Here is a 16414-nt window from a genome sequence, read left to right as displayed (position 1 = left end):
TGATCTTCCGGAGAGACAACTTGCAACATTTTTAACTGGTCCCAGTGGTTAGCTCAGTGCCAGGCCCCAGTAGGTGGTTAACATTTGTTGAATGGAGAAATGAATCAATACCTATTTCCAAACTGGTACCTCTCCTATCCTCTCTCTATAAAGCTACTCCAGGGATCTGTCAAAAATACTAAACCATCCATTCTACTTCCCCTTTAAAAATCGTTTAGTGTCCCTCAGCTACTTAAAGTTTACCTCTCAGGAGCACCTGTGTGGCTCAGTCGCTTGAGCTGCTGATTCTTGATTTCGTTTCAGATCATGATTTGATCTGGTTTGTGAGTTTGAGACCCATGTTGGGCTCTGTACTGACAGCGTGGAGCCTGCTTCGGATTCTGTCTCTTTCTCTCTGCAACTCCCTCAAAAATAAACATTAAAGAAAATTTATTTTGTTTGTCTCTCAGACTTTTTTCCTTTTTAAATTGTTTTTGGTATTAGAGTTACTATATACATTGTGGTCAGAAATTCAAACATTGATAACAAGATGCAGAAAAAAATGCCCCTAATTGTCATCCCAGCATAAGCAGTTTTGGGGGGATAACATTCTGTATTTGCAACCTACACATAACATTTTCAGTTTTGTTTCATACCAATCGTATTATACTAAAATACTGTCCCCTCTCTCCTCCCTTTCTGTTGGATTGTGTGAAGTTTCTAGTATCCTGGAAATTAATCCCTTTTGTTATTGTAAATAATATTCTTCCAATCTTTTGCTTTAACCTTATGGTGTCTTTTCCTCAAATAGATATTTAGAATTTGTATTTAGTCAGATATGTCAGTATTTTGTGTATTTAATTATAAAAAATGTTTATTTTTATTTTGAGAGAGAGAGAGACACACATAGTGTAAGCAGGAGAGGGAAGGAGAGGGAGGGAGAGGATCTCAAGTAGGCTCCGTGTGGTCAGTGCAGAGCCCAGTTGAGAGGCTTGATCCCATGAACTGTGAAATTGTGACCTGAGTGGAAATCAAGAGCCAGTCTCTCGGCCAACTGAGCCACCCACGCACCTCCCCTATTAAGATTTTAAAATCATTCTCTCGTGTTTGACAGCACTGGACTTTACATTTTACTCAATTTAGCACTTTTAAGTTTTAATGATGAAGCAGGCATCCACCTTTCACTCAAATATCCAGTGAGTTTATTCAAACATCCTGCTTTAATCATTTAGAGTTGTTTTCTTGAACTACTTATCTGTTACTGCTCTCTTGCCATACTGTTTTGATTACTCTAGTATTTTTGTATGTTTTTGAAATTTTATTTTTCTTACCACAAATCTTACTATTCTTTTAAAATTTAGATAGGAATTAAATGCCGTAAGATTCGCCATTTCAGTGTATAGTTCATTGGTGTTTAGTATGGTCACATAGTTATGTAGCCATCACCTCTGATTCATTTTCCTCACTCCCAAAAGAAATTCCGTGTCCATTAGCAGTCACTCTCCACCTCTTTGCTCACCCAGTCCTGTGCCTCCCCTGCCCCCTCCAGGCCCTAGGCAATCATTATCTACCTTCCGTCTCTGTAGGTTGTCTGTTCTGAGCATTTCCTATAGATGGATCATAAAATATGTGACCTTTGTGTCTGGATTCTTTCACTTAACATAATGTTTTCAAAGTTCCTCCATGTTATAGTATGTCATGAGCACGCTCTGAAGACGCACACGTAAGTCACACATAAGTTGTGTCTGTCTACAGTGTCAGCTTTATTCAGTCACAGGGCAGTGTTAACATAATTATAAAGCAGGTTCAGGATTTCAAACTCAGTGACATTTCACCACATTATTAACTTGGCTTCTTACACGGCACACAAAGCAGAGCACAAGACAAGTCACACAGCAAACAAGATCACACAGGGGGTGGGAAGTTAATGAACCAAATGAGGAGTCAGTCTGTGAGCCACCAGTTGAGATGGGACCTACGTCTTGTCTGGGTGGCTCTCTTATCGTGTTCAAGCAGTCAAGTACATCACCTCTGTTCAGAGAGATCAGTTGGGCAGAGCCTTCCAGCTGCAGCTGCCTTTTTAAAGTGGTCAGACATAGAAGGGGCAGTGTCTAAAGAGTCTGACAGTTGTCAGCAAAAATCCCCCCTTTTAGAAGGATTTAGTCATTCTTGGGCCCCTGCAGACCTCCTCTGCTTCTTCTTGTTCTCAGTTCTGGGGTGTCATTAACTGGTGCTGGTCTTGACGATATCTGATACCTTGTTGTAGCTGTCGTACCCATAACAGTGTCATTGCTTGACAGAGGCCCCTCTTTGACCTAGTGACTCATCTTGCTCTCTCCGAGTACTTGCACCAGTACTTCATTCATCCAGTGGCCGGATCCACCGCCGTTTGTTTATCCATTTGTCCGCTGATGGACATCTCACTTGTTTGCTCCTTTTCAGTAGTGTTGCTATAAAATTTTGTGTACAAGTATTTGAGTATCTCTTTTCACTTCTTTGGGGGTATATACTTAGGAATAGAGTTGCTGGGTTATGTGGTAATTGTTTACTTTTGTTTGTTTGATTTTAAATTTTGATCTTTTGTCTGGTAAGGTTTTAAAATATGAGACCAAGTAACTTTTAATTTGAATGTTAACATGAAAGCCCATAAATGTAGTTTGCAAGTAATGACAGATTTTTGTTTCTTCCCTTTGAAATGTTAGTGGTGTTTTTATTTTTGTAGTGTGATGGCTGACATCTTTGTTTTATTCTGGCTATGGGATGGAAATGTTTTAAATATTTTGATATTGAGTATGCTGTTTTATATAGATTCCTGTTAGTTTCTTTTTATTAAGGCCACATTTTCCTCTATGTCTAGTCTGGTGAGAGGTTTTTTTTTTTCTTCACTTTTTTTTTTTAACATTTATTTATTTTTTTGATAGAGACAGAGCATGAGTGGGGGCAGGGCAGAAGGAGAGGGAGACACAGAATCTGTGCTGACAGCTCAGAGCCCGATGTGGGGCTTGAACTCATGGACCATGATATTATGACCTGAGCCTAAGTCGGATGCTTAACCGACTGAGCTACCCAGGCACCCCAAGAATCTTTTTGAAAATCAGGAATAGGTGCTGAGTATTCTTTTTTTTTTTTTTAATCCTTGTTTATTTTGAGAAAGAGAGAGCACCCATGAGCAGGGGAGGGTTGGAGAGAGAGGAGAGAGAATCCCAAGCAGGCTCTGCATCAGTGCAGAGCCTGATGTGGGCCTCAAACTTCAGTAACCATGAAATCATGCCCCTGGGCCAAAACTAAGAGTGGGACATGTAACCAACCGAGCCACCTGAGGTGTCCCTGAGTGTTACTTTTAAGAATTTATTGAGATATAATTTCTTTAAACTGTTAATGTTTCAGGAGCATTGGGCTTATTACCCTGCTTGGTTGATACCTGATTCCTTGAGTGGATTTTTATTCCCTCCCAGACGGTTGGTCACACATACACAAAACACACCAGCAGGAGACCAGTAGGGGACTAAATGCAGTTGAGAAAACTAATATATATTGTGTATGTGTGGCCAATCCGAAAACCAACCTAAGAACTCTATTCTGGGTCGAAAACCTGTAGTGCCACCTTCAGTAATGATACAGAGCTGTATGTTTAGGATATAGGTCAACATGTTTCTTTTCTTCAGCCCTCTTATTTCCTTCATTTTTTTCCTGTAAGCTAAGCAATTTAAAATCCTGTTATTCAGAATGAAGTAGCATACTTTTTTAGTGTTTATAAATATACTCCATAAGTGGTTCTGCTGCTCCTCCCACCTTGTTCCTGATAAAAAAACAATGCTACAGAATGCTTTGAATTTTCAGCAAGTGGCAAATTATCTCTGTTCACAGGGTGCTCATCACCATGGTAACAAGGAGCCAACTCATTTTTGAAGTGGGGCAGGGTGCTGGTCCATTGCTTTGCAGAAGGATCTAAGACAACCCAAATACCTTTTTATAGATTAGACGCCAGGCCTGCTTAAGGTGTGTCTAAACATCCTCAGTATACAGAAGTCACAGATGAAATAGTTTATAGAGAAAGTAAAATCCCCAGTTGTTCTGTCACATCACAAAGACTGCAGAACAAACCCAGATGGACTTTCTGCCTAAGAATAATCAAATAGCTTCCTATTAAAGCTCATCAATTCATAATCCCCCCACATTGAAGACAGCTGGTAGAGAAGATCAGGAGGAGGAGAAAGCCAGGTATTTGAATGAGATAAAGGTAAAAAGTGATTTTTAGATTTGGCCAAATTGTGTGGGTAAGGGTCACAGGTTATCTTTGGTTTAAATAAATATGTGTGCTTAGATATTGAAGTGCCTGGTGTTAGATCTTGCTATGAGACAAGGTTGTTTGGACCTAAATCTCAGAGATATTCCTTAAATGTGTTTAAAGCTAAGTTCTGGGGAGAAGCTTGGTGGAGAGAGAAAAAGAATACATTAGGATTTGAGATTTGTTGCCTGAAACATCTGCCATGATTTTGGAGGATGTCAAAATTAAAACTGTATTTGCAGGTAGCTAATAAAATATACAGGACTGTGTAATCTTTTAGTTTGTGAATAGCATGAAAGAGTTTAGGAAAACTAAGATGTAATCCATGTTAGGGGTGCCTGGCTGTCTCAGTAGAGTATGTGACTCTTGATCTTGGGGTTGTGAGTTAATCCCCATGTTGGGTATAGAAATTACTTAAGAATAAAGTCTTTTAAAAAATCCATTTTGGACTAGACAAATAATTTTATGAATAATGATGACCAAAAAACTTTTTTTTTTTTTTTTTGAAAAAATAACCTCTTTGGGGCACCTGGACTGCTCAATCAGTTAAGTGACTTTGGCTTAGCTCATGATCTCCCAGCTCACGAGTTCAAGCCCCACATCAGGCTCTGTGCTGACTGCTCAGAGCCTGGAGCCTGCTTCAGATTCTATTTCTCCCTCTCTCTTTGCCTGTTCCCCGTCAGTCTCGCCTTCAAAAATTAATGAGCACTAAAAATTTTTTAAAAAATAAAGTAACCTCTATAAAACACTGTTTTGAGCTGATAGAGCAGTGAACAAAAATAAGTCTTCTCTTGAGCTGATGTTCGAGTAGAGCAGGATGCACCGACTTGGATACATGCTGTCTGGAGGAAGGGAGCAATTGTTGCAGGAAATATAAAGAAAGGATAAAGGAATAGGGAATATGGGGAGTAGTACTCCCGTATGTGGATGGACAGTGAGTGCCTCTCTGAGATGTCATTTGAACAGAAAATGTCAATGACATAGTACATATCTGGGTGTTAAAAAAAAAATTCAGCGGGGTAAATTGGGGAAGATCTAGTTGGCTTTTTAAAGTGATTAATGAATCTGCAGTATCCTACCTAGCAAGTAAAGGATGTGTACGAAATGGAAAGTTTTTATAGGAAGGAGGATGGGGAAAGAAAGTTATTAGCAAAAGAAAAGGAAGGATTGTTTTGGACAAGATTCCTTTCCCTTAAGGGACAAAGGGTCTAATTATGCTGATTGTTCTCTCCTTTTGGGGGGATGGAGAGGGTCCCTGTGACACATTACCTTATTTCTGCTGATCAGAAAATTCCTGGGGCTTTTGGGTGGCTCCGTCAGTTAAGCCTCTGACTTTGGCTCAGGTCATGATCTCACAAGTTTGTGAGCACAAGCACTGCTTCAGGTGAGCCCTACTTCACTTCAGTCTCTCTCCCTTCCCTCTCTCTCTCTGCCCCTTGTGGGATTCTTTCTCCCCTTCTCTCTCTGCCCCTTGCTCACTTGTGCTCTCTCCCTCTCAAAAAAGAAAGCAAGAAAAAAATTTCCGACTGACCCTGTTAGGACTCCATTTCTGGGAGAGGTTGATACTGCAGTTAGGTTAGGTGTTAAGCCCTTGTTTGATGACTTGGCCTGGCCCAAGTGATGCCATTAAAAAAGAATTTTTCTTTCTTTCTTTTTTTTTTTTTAAAAAGAATTTTTCTTAATGTTTCTTTTTTAATTAAAAAAATTTTTTAAAATTTATTTTTGAGAGAGAGAGACAGCGTGAGCAGGGGAGGGTCAGAGAGGGAGGGAGACACAGAATCTCAAGACAGGCTCCAGGCTCTTAGCAATCAGCACAGAGCCTGATGTAGGGCTTGAACTCCGTTTGTGAGCTGTGAGATCATGACCTGAGCTGAAGTCGGATGTTTAACTGACTAAGCCACCCAGGTGCCCTTTAATGTTTATTTAGTTCTGAGAGACAGAGCATATGAGGGGGAGGGTCAGAGAGAGAGGAAGACACAGAATCTGAATTGAGCTCCAGGTCTGTGCTGTCAGCACAGAGCCCAAGTGGGGCTTGAACCCATGAACTGTGAGATCATGACTTGAGCTGAAGCTGGACACTTAACTGACTGAGCCACCCAGGCACGACCCCCCCCAGGTGATGCCATTTTGGGCCTGTGGTTTTCTTTATAACAAGGGTGTGGCACACAGAAGAAACTATGGTGGAGCTTTTCTTTTTCCTTAAAGGATTATACTGGTTGCTGAGTTTGAGAGTAGACCAAGAGTTGTGTCAAAGACTAGTGGGAGACTAATGTGGGTGAGAAATCATGGTGGCTTAGAACAGGGTCGTAGCAGTGGAGGTGGTGAATGGTACAAGTTGACCCTTGAACAACATGGGCTTGAACTACGTGGGTCCACTTATGTGGATTTTTTATAGTACAGGACTGTAGATGTATTTTCCTTAGGATTTTCTTTTCTCTAGCTTTATTGTAGGAATGTGGAATATAGTACATGTAACATGCAAAATGTGTGTTAAACAACTGTGTATGTTATCAGTAAGGCTTCCCGTGTAGGCTATTAGTTAAGTTTTGGGGGAGTCTGAAGCTATAATTCGGATTTTTGACTGCATAGTGATGGGGAGATGTGTGTGCCCCTGATCCCTGCTATTGTTCAGGGGTCAGCTGTAGTTGGATGCTGAGTATATTTTGAAGGTAGAGCTAGTGCAGATTCCTGATGGCGCTTTGTGAGGGGAAAAGGGGGTCAAGGATTCTTTCTTTGCTTTTTTTCATGTATAACCCAACCCTTCTGGTTTAACAATGTTCCTACCAGGAGAGGAGACAGTATGAATGGAGAACTTAGGTATTTCAATTTCTGAAATTGGAGTTTTGATCTCCATTATGACTTAATAGATTGATGTGAATTTTTAGTAAAAGCTAACCTTTGGAACCCTGTCAGCTTCATAACTCAGGGATAAAAGTGGGTTTTCCGGTCCTTCATCAGTGTATGAACACATGGCTAGGTGGTCATCTCAAGATTCTTTGATTCTCAGACTTTGTAATTCTCACAGTAAGGAAGCTCTGTTTAAGAAACTAAATAAACATTATACTTTCTTTGTTTCTGTTTTGTTTTGAGCATGAAATAACAGGATTAGATCTTTTTTAATTAAAATTTTTTATGTTTATTTATTTTGAGAGAGAGACAGAGAGAGCAAGAGGGGGAAGGGCAGAGAGAGAGGGAGAACACAGAGCCCGATGTGGGGCTTGAACCAATGGACCATGAGATCATGAGATCATGACCTGAGCTGAAACCAAGAGCCAGACCTTTAACTGACTGAGCCACCCAGGTGCCCCCAGGATTGGATGATCTTAAAGGATGTTTAACCAAGTTTGATATTTCTTGATACTTTTGAATTACTCTTTCTAAAAATTTAACTTTGTTAAAGTTTATTATTGTTGTTATTTTTGTGATTATGATTTTTTAGTAATCTATACCCAATGTGAGGCTCAAACTCACAACCCTGAGATCAAAAACTTGCATGCTCTTCTGACCGAGCCCGCCAGGCAGCCCCTAAAATTTTAACTTTCTACTCAATATTATTTCGGAGAGCCAGTGAATTTTGTTTCTAGATTTGTGGGGTATGGATAGAAATGTGATAGTGGGATAGTATTAAAGCTTTTTTCAGTAGAAAGAAAAACCTAAGAAAGAACCAACCAAGCTATAACAGATGAATCTTTATGTACAGTTTTTGACTCACAACTGATTATACACCCTTAAGAACCAAAGAACTTGCTCAGTACAAGATTCAGCACCCCCTGCCCCTTCCTAAAGGCATAACAAACATGGCTTAAAATTTTTTTAAAGCTTCTCTTTTTTTTTAATTAAAAAAAATTTTTTTTTATGTCTTTGAGAGAAAGAGACAAAGCGTGAGCAGGGGAGGGGCAGAGAGGGAGGGAGGCACAGAATCCCAAGCAGGCTCCAAGCTCTGAGCTGTCAGCATAGAACCTGATGCGGGGCTCAAACCCACGAACCGTGAGATCATGACCTGAGCTGAAGTGGGCTGCTTAATTGACTGAGCCACCCAGGTGCCCCTGAAGCTCCTCTTTAAAGCCGAATCAGCTTTGGCTACTCTCTTCAGCTGATATAACCAAATGGATTTCAACTTCCTAAGTGTTCATCCTCTTCTGATCTCGAGCCAGTTCCCAGCGCAACTTTTTTTTAAAGGGGGCATTTTGTGATTAAAGTACTTTTTTAAGACCAAAAAGAAAATTTCACAATAATTTGATTTTTCTGAAAAGATGTGCCTCTTAAGCCTTCCCATTTCCTATTTTTCTAGGTTCTTGCGAGGAAAAATATTAATTTCAGTACTGCTTTGCTTTAACTTATAGCTAGTATTGAGTCCAGAGATCATGTTTTTCCTGTTGGATTTGCCTGTTTTTGTTCCTCTGCTGATGTTCCTCCTTTCCCCTTGCCATCTTCCCAGATGAGAACCCGTAGGAGGCATTTGTCTGTAGTTTTGATTTGTGTGTTTCCTGTAATCGTGCAGGCAGTTTATAGCTGAGTAGCCTCAGATAGCCATGACAGCACTTTTGTCTTTATATAAAATTTAGTTTTAATGATAAAAACTTAGGAAATATAGTACACTTACACTGTGAGTGACCTAAAGAATAATCTTTTGATTTTTAATCCAATTCCTGGATGGATGTTCTTCCTTTCCCTTATGTTGTCTTAAGCTCTCTTTTAAGTTTTCGTGTGTGTGTGTCTCCATAAATCTTCTTAAATTTGTTTCAAATCTAGGGTATTTCAGGAATGGTTTTTGCACACAGCAGGATCAGATTCATTTCCAAAAAGACTTTGCTTTATGTGACATTTTGTTTCTATTATCCTGTTCTTATTGCATTTCTAGATTTGTCATAGAAAAGGGCACTCAAATTCTTTCTAATGAATTTTATTTACTAAAAAAAATTTTTGTTTCACGATATGGTTGACTATTAAATGGCTTTCCAAAATCTTATGCTTTAGATATATTATTTATGTATGATACATATGCTCTGTACTTCTTTTCTTTCCGTAAAGACCTTTCGTGTACCATGTGCTTTATTATTAGTCTGTCTCCCAGCTAGAATATATATTTGATGAGGATGAGTATTTTTATATTTTGTTCACTGCTGTATCACTAATCTTTGGAAGACTGCCTGGTACATAGTAGATGCTCAGTAAGTACTGAGTGAGTGAAGAAAAGATCTGGTTAGTACCTTAGCTCACAAACTGTGAGATTTGAATAGAAGGAGTAATGATTGCTTGAATGTTCAAATTAGAGACTGGAAAAATTATACTCATGAAATGGAAGAAAATTCCGAAAAGGATAAGAAAGGCCTGATCTCTTTAGGCCCCCATGAGATAGTTGCAGTTTATTTATTTTTATTTTTTTATTTTTTTAATTAAAACTCTTTATCCAACATGGAGCTTGACCTCATACCCTGAGAACAAGCATCTCATGTTCTAAGGAATGAGCCAGCCAGGTGTCCCAGAAGTTGCAGTTTGAGTGTAGTGCTGGTGTTGCAGATTTTGATGAGGGTGGGTCAGAGATCTCTGGCGTCTGTGTAGGTTTAATCAAATCTCTGTGGTATACTCATATTAATATTAACAGTTTTTCCTATGCTGCTCTCATCCTCTCTTGCAGTAAATAATTTCTGGCCTGGAGCATTATTTTGTAAATTTGAGTAACATGTGAAATTTCATCCAAAGGAAGAAGTTCATTAAGGCCCTTTAATATAGATAGAATTTTAAAAATTTTATGTTACATTATTAAGTAGTTAAATATGTATGAACGAAACTAGTAAACCCTATGTGCTTCTAGGTCTTATGTACCTATAAATTAATATACTTTATACTTTAATTTTAATATACTTTAATATACTATATACTTTAATATTATTTGGATACTATTTTGAATAAAGTTTGAAAACACTAAATTGATGCTTACAGTGTAAATGCTGCCATTCACTCTGAATTCTGTTGTGTTTGTCATATTTTAAAGAATATTGTGATCACTCATTTTCTCTACTTTTTTCCATTTGAGCTGCTGCTGAAACCTTTGTTCACACATTGTTTGGCTTTCATTTTTCCTTCATTAAATTAGGGTTTCAGGCACGTTGAAACATAGCTGTACGTGTTCAGGAATTATTTTCCACATGAATTCAGGAACTGAAGAATATCCTATTTGATTATCCTTGGGCATTTGATATTTTTCTCACCTATACATCCTACTCGGAGAGAAATAAGAGTTATAGTAAATGTTACTCTCCTTGAGGGCATTGTTATATGAAACACTAATGACTGATTTAAAGGGTCTGCTTATGCATGAAATTAGGCCTAGCACTGTCACCTGGTGGTAAGACTCCAAGTAATGCAGGTTAGCTTCTGGTTTGCCTCTGGGTAATGTTTGGTTCTTTGCTGATCACTGTAGGAGGCTTGTTGGTTTCAAAGCTCTTTCTCAGATTGTCTTTTACTTTGCTTTCTAAAAGTTAGAAATGTTTAATACAGGATGGGACTGAGTGTCAGTTCCTGAAGTAAGAAAGATATATTTTAAAGTGTTTTCATAGGGAGAACTTGGTGTACCTCTTTGTTTGAATCTTCTTTATTTAATTTGTTTTGAGAGAGAGAGAGAGAAAGAAAGAAAGAGAAAGTGTGTGAGTGAGGGAAGGGTCGAGGGAGAGAAAGAGAGAGAACCTCACACAGGCTCCATGTCCAGAGTGGAGCCTAAAGGTAGGCTGTGAGATCATGACCTGAGCCAAAACCAAGAGTCAGATGTTTAACCAACTGAGGCACTCAGGTGCCCCTGAATCTTTTATAACTTAAAATGTAGTGTTTTGAGGTTGTAGTGTATCAGAAAATGTTGACCTTTGAAGTTGTGGCTGCATCACTACTTGATCTTGACCAAGTTTCAGTGTATGAGCTTTTATCTCCTTTTCAGCACAATGGTTATAGATTTCAATACAAAAACATTAAGGTTATAGGTTTGTGGTGACATGAGCATAGGGGGATAGGCATACGGAGACTGGGGAGAAAAGAAAGAAGGAGCAGCTGATACTTTTGTACACAACCAAGATGCAAATGATCTGAGGAACAGAAAGAGGGCATATGAGATGTTTGTACATACAGAACATTCCTTACAGCTCAGGTGCTGGTATGTTTAGGGAAGATATTTGTTTTATTTTTCCAGTGGCTACAGTTTGTTAGCTTATAAGACCACCTTGCCTAGGGAGTAGGATCCTGCTTTGAGGCTGACAAGAGTTGGACCCACAAGGCACAAATTCCAGCAGTTTGTGAATTATGATTGGTTGTTTGTATTAGTAGTTTGTTTTTATAAAATTGGCTATATGAGAGGAAAAGGCTTATTGCTAGAAATTTGGGGTGACGTTGTTTTGTATTATTTCTTAACTTTTAGTGTGTTTGGCTTTGCTGTTTGGTATGTATGGTTTGCCACCTATTAACCTAGCAATGAAATCTGATCTTGGTATCAGGTTCTCCTTTGTGGTTTGGTTTATTAATAATTGAAGTTCTGGGTGTGAATTCTGCATACTTTTTAATTAATTTAGAAATAACCAGGAAAGTTAAGATTTTCTATTGAAGTAATTAATAAAGCATTGTGGCTTTGAAATAAATATGTATAATTGTTAAACCAAAATGACCAAAACATGATAAGAGGACCTAGTTTATGTTTTTATTGCTCTTAAAGATGAAAGTATTTTTAAACTTCTTGGTGTCCTTTTCCTTTCTAGTTTGGTTGTGTAGGAGTCTGTTTATCAGAAATATTTTAGCACTGATGTTGGTTTGGCATTAAAAAAAAAATCTATGTAAACATGACCCTGGACAGCTGTGTTTAATATAGTAAAGACTCATGGGGAGACTTTACTGTGTTTCTTGTTGGGACTTCATGTCTGTATATTTTAGTATTTAAAGGATGTGACTTGGGGCTTTGAAAAAGAGAAGGATGTTACCTAACTCGTAGCTGAATGCCTGCCTATCTAGATTGTTCTGTCGTGGAGGTTATTAGCAACATGAAAATTGTTTTTACTCTACTTAAACTGATAGTATTAAGTTGGAAAACTGTTGGTGCACATGGCTGGTGAGTAGGATTTTCTTTAAAATCTGATATTGCATAGGAATTTTTAGGTAACTAGGGTGCTAGAAAAAAAGCTGTTACTCAAGCCAAACTGCATTTTGCTTTGCAGAAAAGTAATGAAGATTAAAAGTGACCATGACCTGAAGAGCATCCTCTGTGTCTCCACTTCATCCACCTCTCATCTCTGAGCTAGCAGTGCACTAGGTCAGGAAGCAGTGGGTGGAATTGCTTAATTGTTATCAACTTCCTGGTCTGCCTAAGTATTGATAAGTCAGATTCTCCCATGTTTCACTTAAAAGATTGTTGCTGATTGGCTGGTTTCTTTTAAATCCTTAAGTTTGACATTGATTCACTCTAATGAACGCTTGCCAAGTACAAGGCACTGTGTTGCATGCTCTGTGAGAGCTACAGAAAGGAGTATGATTATTCCTACCTTTCAGTTTACAGTATAGTAGGGGAGAGGAAGACAAGATAGACCAAGGTAAGTATCCCAAGGGAGGCATATAGTAGCCATTCCTAATGCTGCTGGGTGAAGGTGGGGCCGTGGAACAGACCTGGGCAGGGAGGGGCCCAGCTGGGTGAGCAGTTACAGCAGTTGTACAGTGTACTACAGTAGTAGTAGAGTGAGTAAATGATAAAGATGGTAACAGGAAAGAAATGTTAAATAGTCCCTGTGTTGGTGAAAGGCAACATACAAGGAAGAACTAAGACAGGAGCTGTTAATCAGAAGCCTTGAAATTTCTTCTGAATTCTGTGCAGAATTGTTTATGTGCATACCCTGGCCTCTTGTCTTGGGCAGAGAACATAGACTTTCCCTCAGATTCTGAAGTGTCCACAGTTCAAGAAAGATTGAAAACCACTGTGCTAAGTTATCAATCATTGATGACAGAGGATATTGAGGCTTTATAAGGGAGTCATGGGGTAGAACAGTTTTTCCTGGTGGGAGGTATGGTGGGATTTGGGTACTGAGTTTATGAAGTTGTCTCTGGAGCAGGGTAGGGATTGCTGTCAAACTGGTTTTCCCACCCAGCAAGTTCTGTGAATCCATTAGTAGATTGCATGACAATGAAGAATAGGTTATTTTGAGTCAAAGGAGTTTGCTAAGTATTATTTCCCCCTTTATTTGGAGGCCAGATTGATGAAGATGTGGGAGACTGGAATGCTACTGTACAACAGTTCCTGGCATTTACTTTTCACGGAGCTCTTCCTATGTGTAAAGTATTCTGTGCTTGATCCCATGAGGAGGAATCTATAAAATACCATACAGGGTCCGTGCCCTTAAGGAGTAGATAGTATGTAATGCTTTCCTTTTGGCTTTTTGTTCAGCTTGGATCTGTGTATTTTCAGTTAATCTTTGAGTCTTTGACCATTTCCTGGGCAAAGGAAACATTTCTTTTAAAATGAACTTGAACTGACTTTGGCTTGTGACTTAATTTTCCTTTTAAAGAATGGAGAGGGGCCCCTGGGTGGCTCAGTCGGTTAAGCAGCTGACTTTGGCTCGGATCATGATCTCACGGTTTGTAGGTTTGAGCCCTGCACTGGGCTCTGTGCTGACAGCTTAGAGCCTGGAGCCTGCTTCAGATTCTGTGTCTCCCTCTCTCTCTCTGCCCCTCCCCTGGTCATTCTCAGCCTCTCTCTGTCTCTCAAAAATAAATAAATGTTTAAAAAAAAATAAAGAATGGAGAACCACTGGGATTTGAGGGTTTAGGAAATACCATCATTAATATATTGTACTTATAATTAGGAAGCTCTGTACAGCTGATTTGAATACTTCTGAGCAAATCCTTTGACTCTTCTATTTTTATATCAGTATGTGTGTATATACACCCACAGCTTTGTTTAAAACGGTTATAAAGTACATTTAAAAAAAATGACCCGTTGGGGCACTTGAGTGGCTCAGTCGGTTAAGCATCTGACTCTTGATTTGGGCTCAGGTCATGTTCTCACGGTTTCCTGAGTTGGAGCCCTGAGTCGTGCTCTGTGCATTGATCACGTGGAGCCTGCTTGGGATTCTCCCTCCTTCCATCTCTCTCTTCCTTGTCTCTGCTGACACTCTTTGTCTTTCTCAAAATAAATCAACTTTAAAAAAAAATGACCCATCACTTAATATTCTAAGATGAACTGCTTGTATAATCAGTTATTTAGAAATATTCATTATACTTTAATTGGTTAGTTTCCACATTTGTGAAATATGAATAAATGATGATAAATGTATATCTCAGACTTGTCCTGAAGAGGAAATTAATGTTAGTATGTGCTTAACAAATATAAATGGTACATTGTTAATATTAAAAATTTAATGCTATCATTTCTCCCTTCCCCATGGGTGAATGTGGGGGATGAGTATTGTTATAAAAGAATTTACAATGAGATATCTTTAAATAGCAAAATTTCTTATGCATTTATTGAAATGTTTAATTTATGTTTATCTTTAAAGTTATGAAAGTTAAGAGCACTTATATATAAGGCAGGTTCAGGTATTAATAATTAGACTACTCATTTAGGTTACAGAACAAGGGAATTGAGAGCCACATCTCTTTAAAAAAATTTTTTTTAACATTTATTGATTTTTTGAGAGAGAGAGAGAGAGAGAGAGAGAGAGAGAGAGAGACAGATCATGAGCAGGGGAGGGGCAGAGAGAGAGGGACACACAGAATCGGAAGCAGGCTCCAGGCTCTGAGCTCTCAGCACAGAGCCTGACGCGGGGCTCGAACCCATGAACTGCGAGGTTCATGACCTGAGCTGAAGTCGGAGGCTCAACCGACCGAGCCACCTAGGCACCCCGAGAGCCAGATCTCTTTAATTAAGAAATGGATTGATTGGTCTTGATAGCTGTTGTCTTTCAGTTCTTTTTTATTTGACTATGTTTTTGTTTCCTTTTCTTTTTAACTTCTTTTGTTCTCGGATTTATTTCCTGTTTAGTTTTCAGTAACTAGTGTGGAGTACGTCAAGAAGAATTTATATTGGTTGGTGCCCTGTGTCTGAACCCGGAAGGAGTGATACATAAGATAGCCTGGGGCTTAGTGGAGAGGGACTTACAAGGAGGCCTGTGGAGCTGTTTTACCCAGGAACCACTGAACTCCACATTTTCCTCCAAATCAGACCGTATGCAGCTTCACCCTGTGTACGCATAAGGAACATTTCTAGGCTTGTTCATCCATTGTTTTCCAAATGCTTCCACTTATTTCCCCTTTTTAAAAACCAGTGATTATGAGAAAATTCAGTCATGTACAAAAATATAGAAACAGTAGAGTCACAAACCTGCACTTAGCCATATCCAGCTTCAATAAGACATCCATCTCATGGCCAGTCTTGTTTGATCTTTACTCCCAACCATTTCTTCTCTTCCATATTATTTTGAAGGAAATCTCAACTATCATATCACTTAATCTAAAAACCTTTTAAGATGTAAATCTAAGAGACAAGCACTTAAAAATACATACACACATATATATTTTTATATTATGTCTATTTGACTCAGTATCCCTTATATTTGGTTGGTGTCTTAAGTTTCCTGTGTTTTTTTCTTTTTCTTATTTTTGTTTTTTTTTTTTAAGTAGGCTCCATGCCCAACATAAGGCTTGAACTCGAGACCCTGAGGTCAAGAGTTGCATGCTCTCCTAAGTCAGCAAGAGGCGCTCCTTGTAAAGTTTCTTTACAACACACACCCCGCTGATCCGCAGCCTTTCTGTCTTTCTAACTTGGAATTTGCTTGAAGAACTCAGCCTTATTTTGTTCTGTAGTGTAGTTTCCCTGCTAGATTTTACTGTTTCGTATTCCTCAGATGCGTAACATATTTTTGTCTTCTGTGTTTCTTGTAAATTGGTAGCTGGCTTTAAAGGATTGACCAAATTAGAATTTTTTTTAATGTCTTCTTTTCCTCCATCAGGAGCACATGCTGTGTTTCAGGTTTTTGACAGTTAACAGCTACTGCTGATCAATGCTGAGATGCATTAATTTATAACATCTATTTCTATCATTCCCTCCACTTATTTTGAATCAGAACCTATCAGGAAATTAAAAGAAATTAAATAATGTTTTTCAGAGATTGATCAATTTTTTGA

The 16414-nt window shown here is 38.7% G+C and overlaps 1 protein-coding gene across 10 annotated transcripts in view; it reads left to right on the top strand.

Annotated features, from left to right (window-relative positions):
• The window catches only part of FBXO34 (F-box protein 34), a 90329-nt gene that overhangs the window by 49202 nt on the left and 24713 nt on the right, over window positions 1-16414 (top strand). For 5 of the 10 annotated variants that reach the window (XM_029950445.1, XM_029950447.1, XM_029950450.1 and 2 more), the window contains one exon: window positions 12460-12554. The exons of 4 other annotated variants lie outside the window; for them this stretch is intronic. The gene's annotated coding sequence lies outside the window, so the exon portion shown is untranslated. Of the gene's footprint in view, window positions 1-12459; window positions 12555-12817; window positions 12832-16414 lie in introns of those variants that run through there. One more of the 10 variants, XM_029950451.1, reaches the window with a different exon arrangement.

The sequence above is a fragment of the Suricata suricatta genome, chromosome 9, assembly GCF_006229205.1.
Source record: "Suricata suricatta isolate VVHF042 chromosome 9, meerkat_22Aug2017_6uvM2_HiC, whole genome shotgun sequence".
Classification (NCBI taxonomy): Eukaryota; Metazoa; Chordata; class Mammalia; order Carnivora; family Herpestidae; genus Suricata; species Suricata suricatta.
Note: the sequence above shows the minus strand (reverse complement) of the source record. Positions and strands in the feature narration are given on the sequence as shown.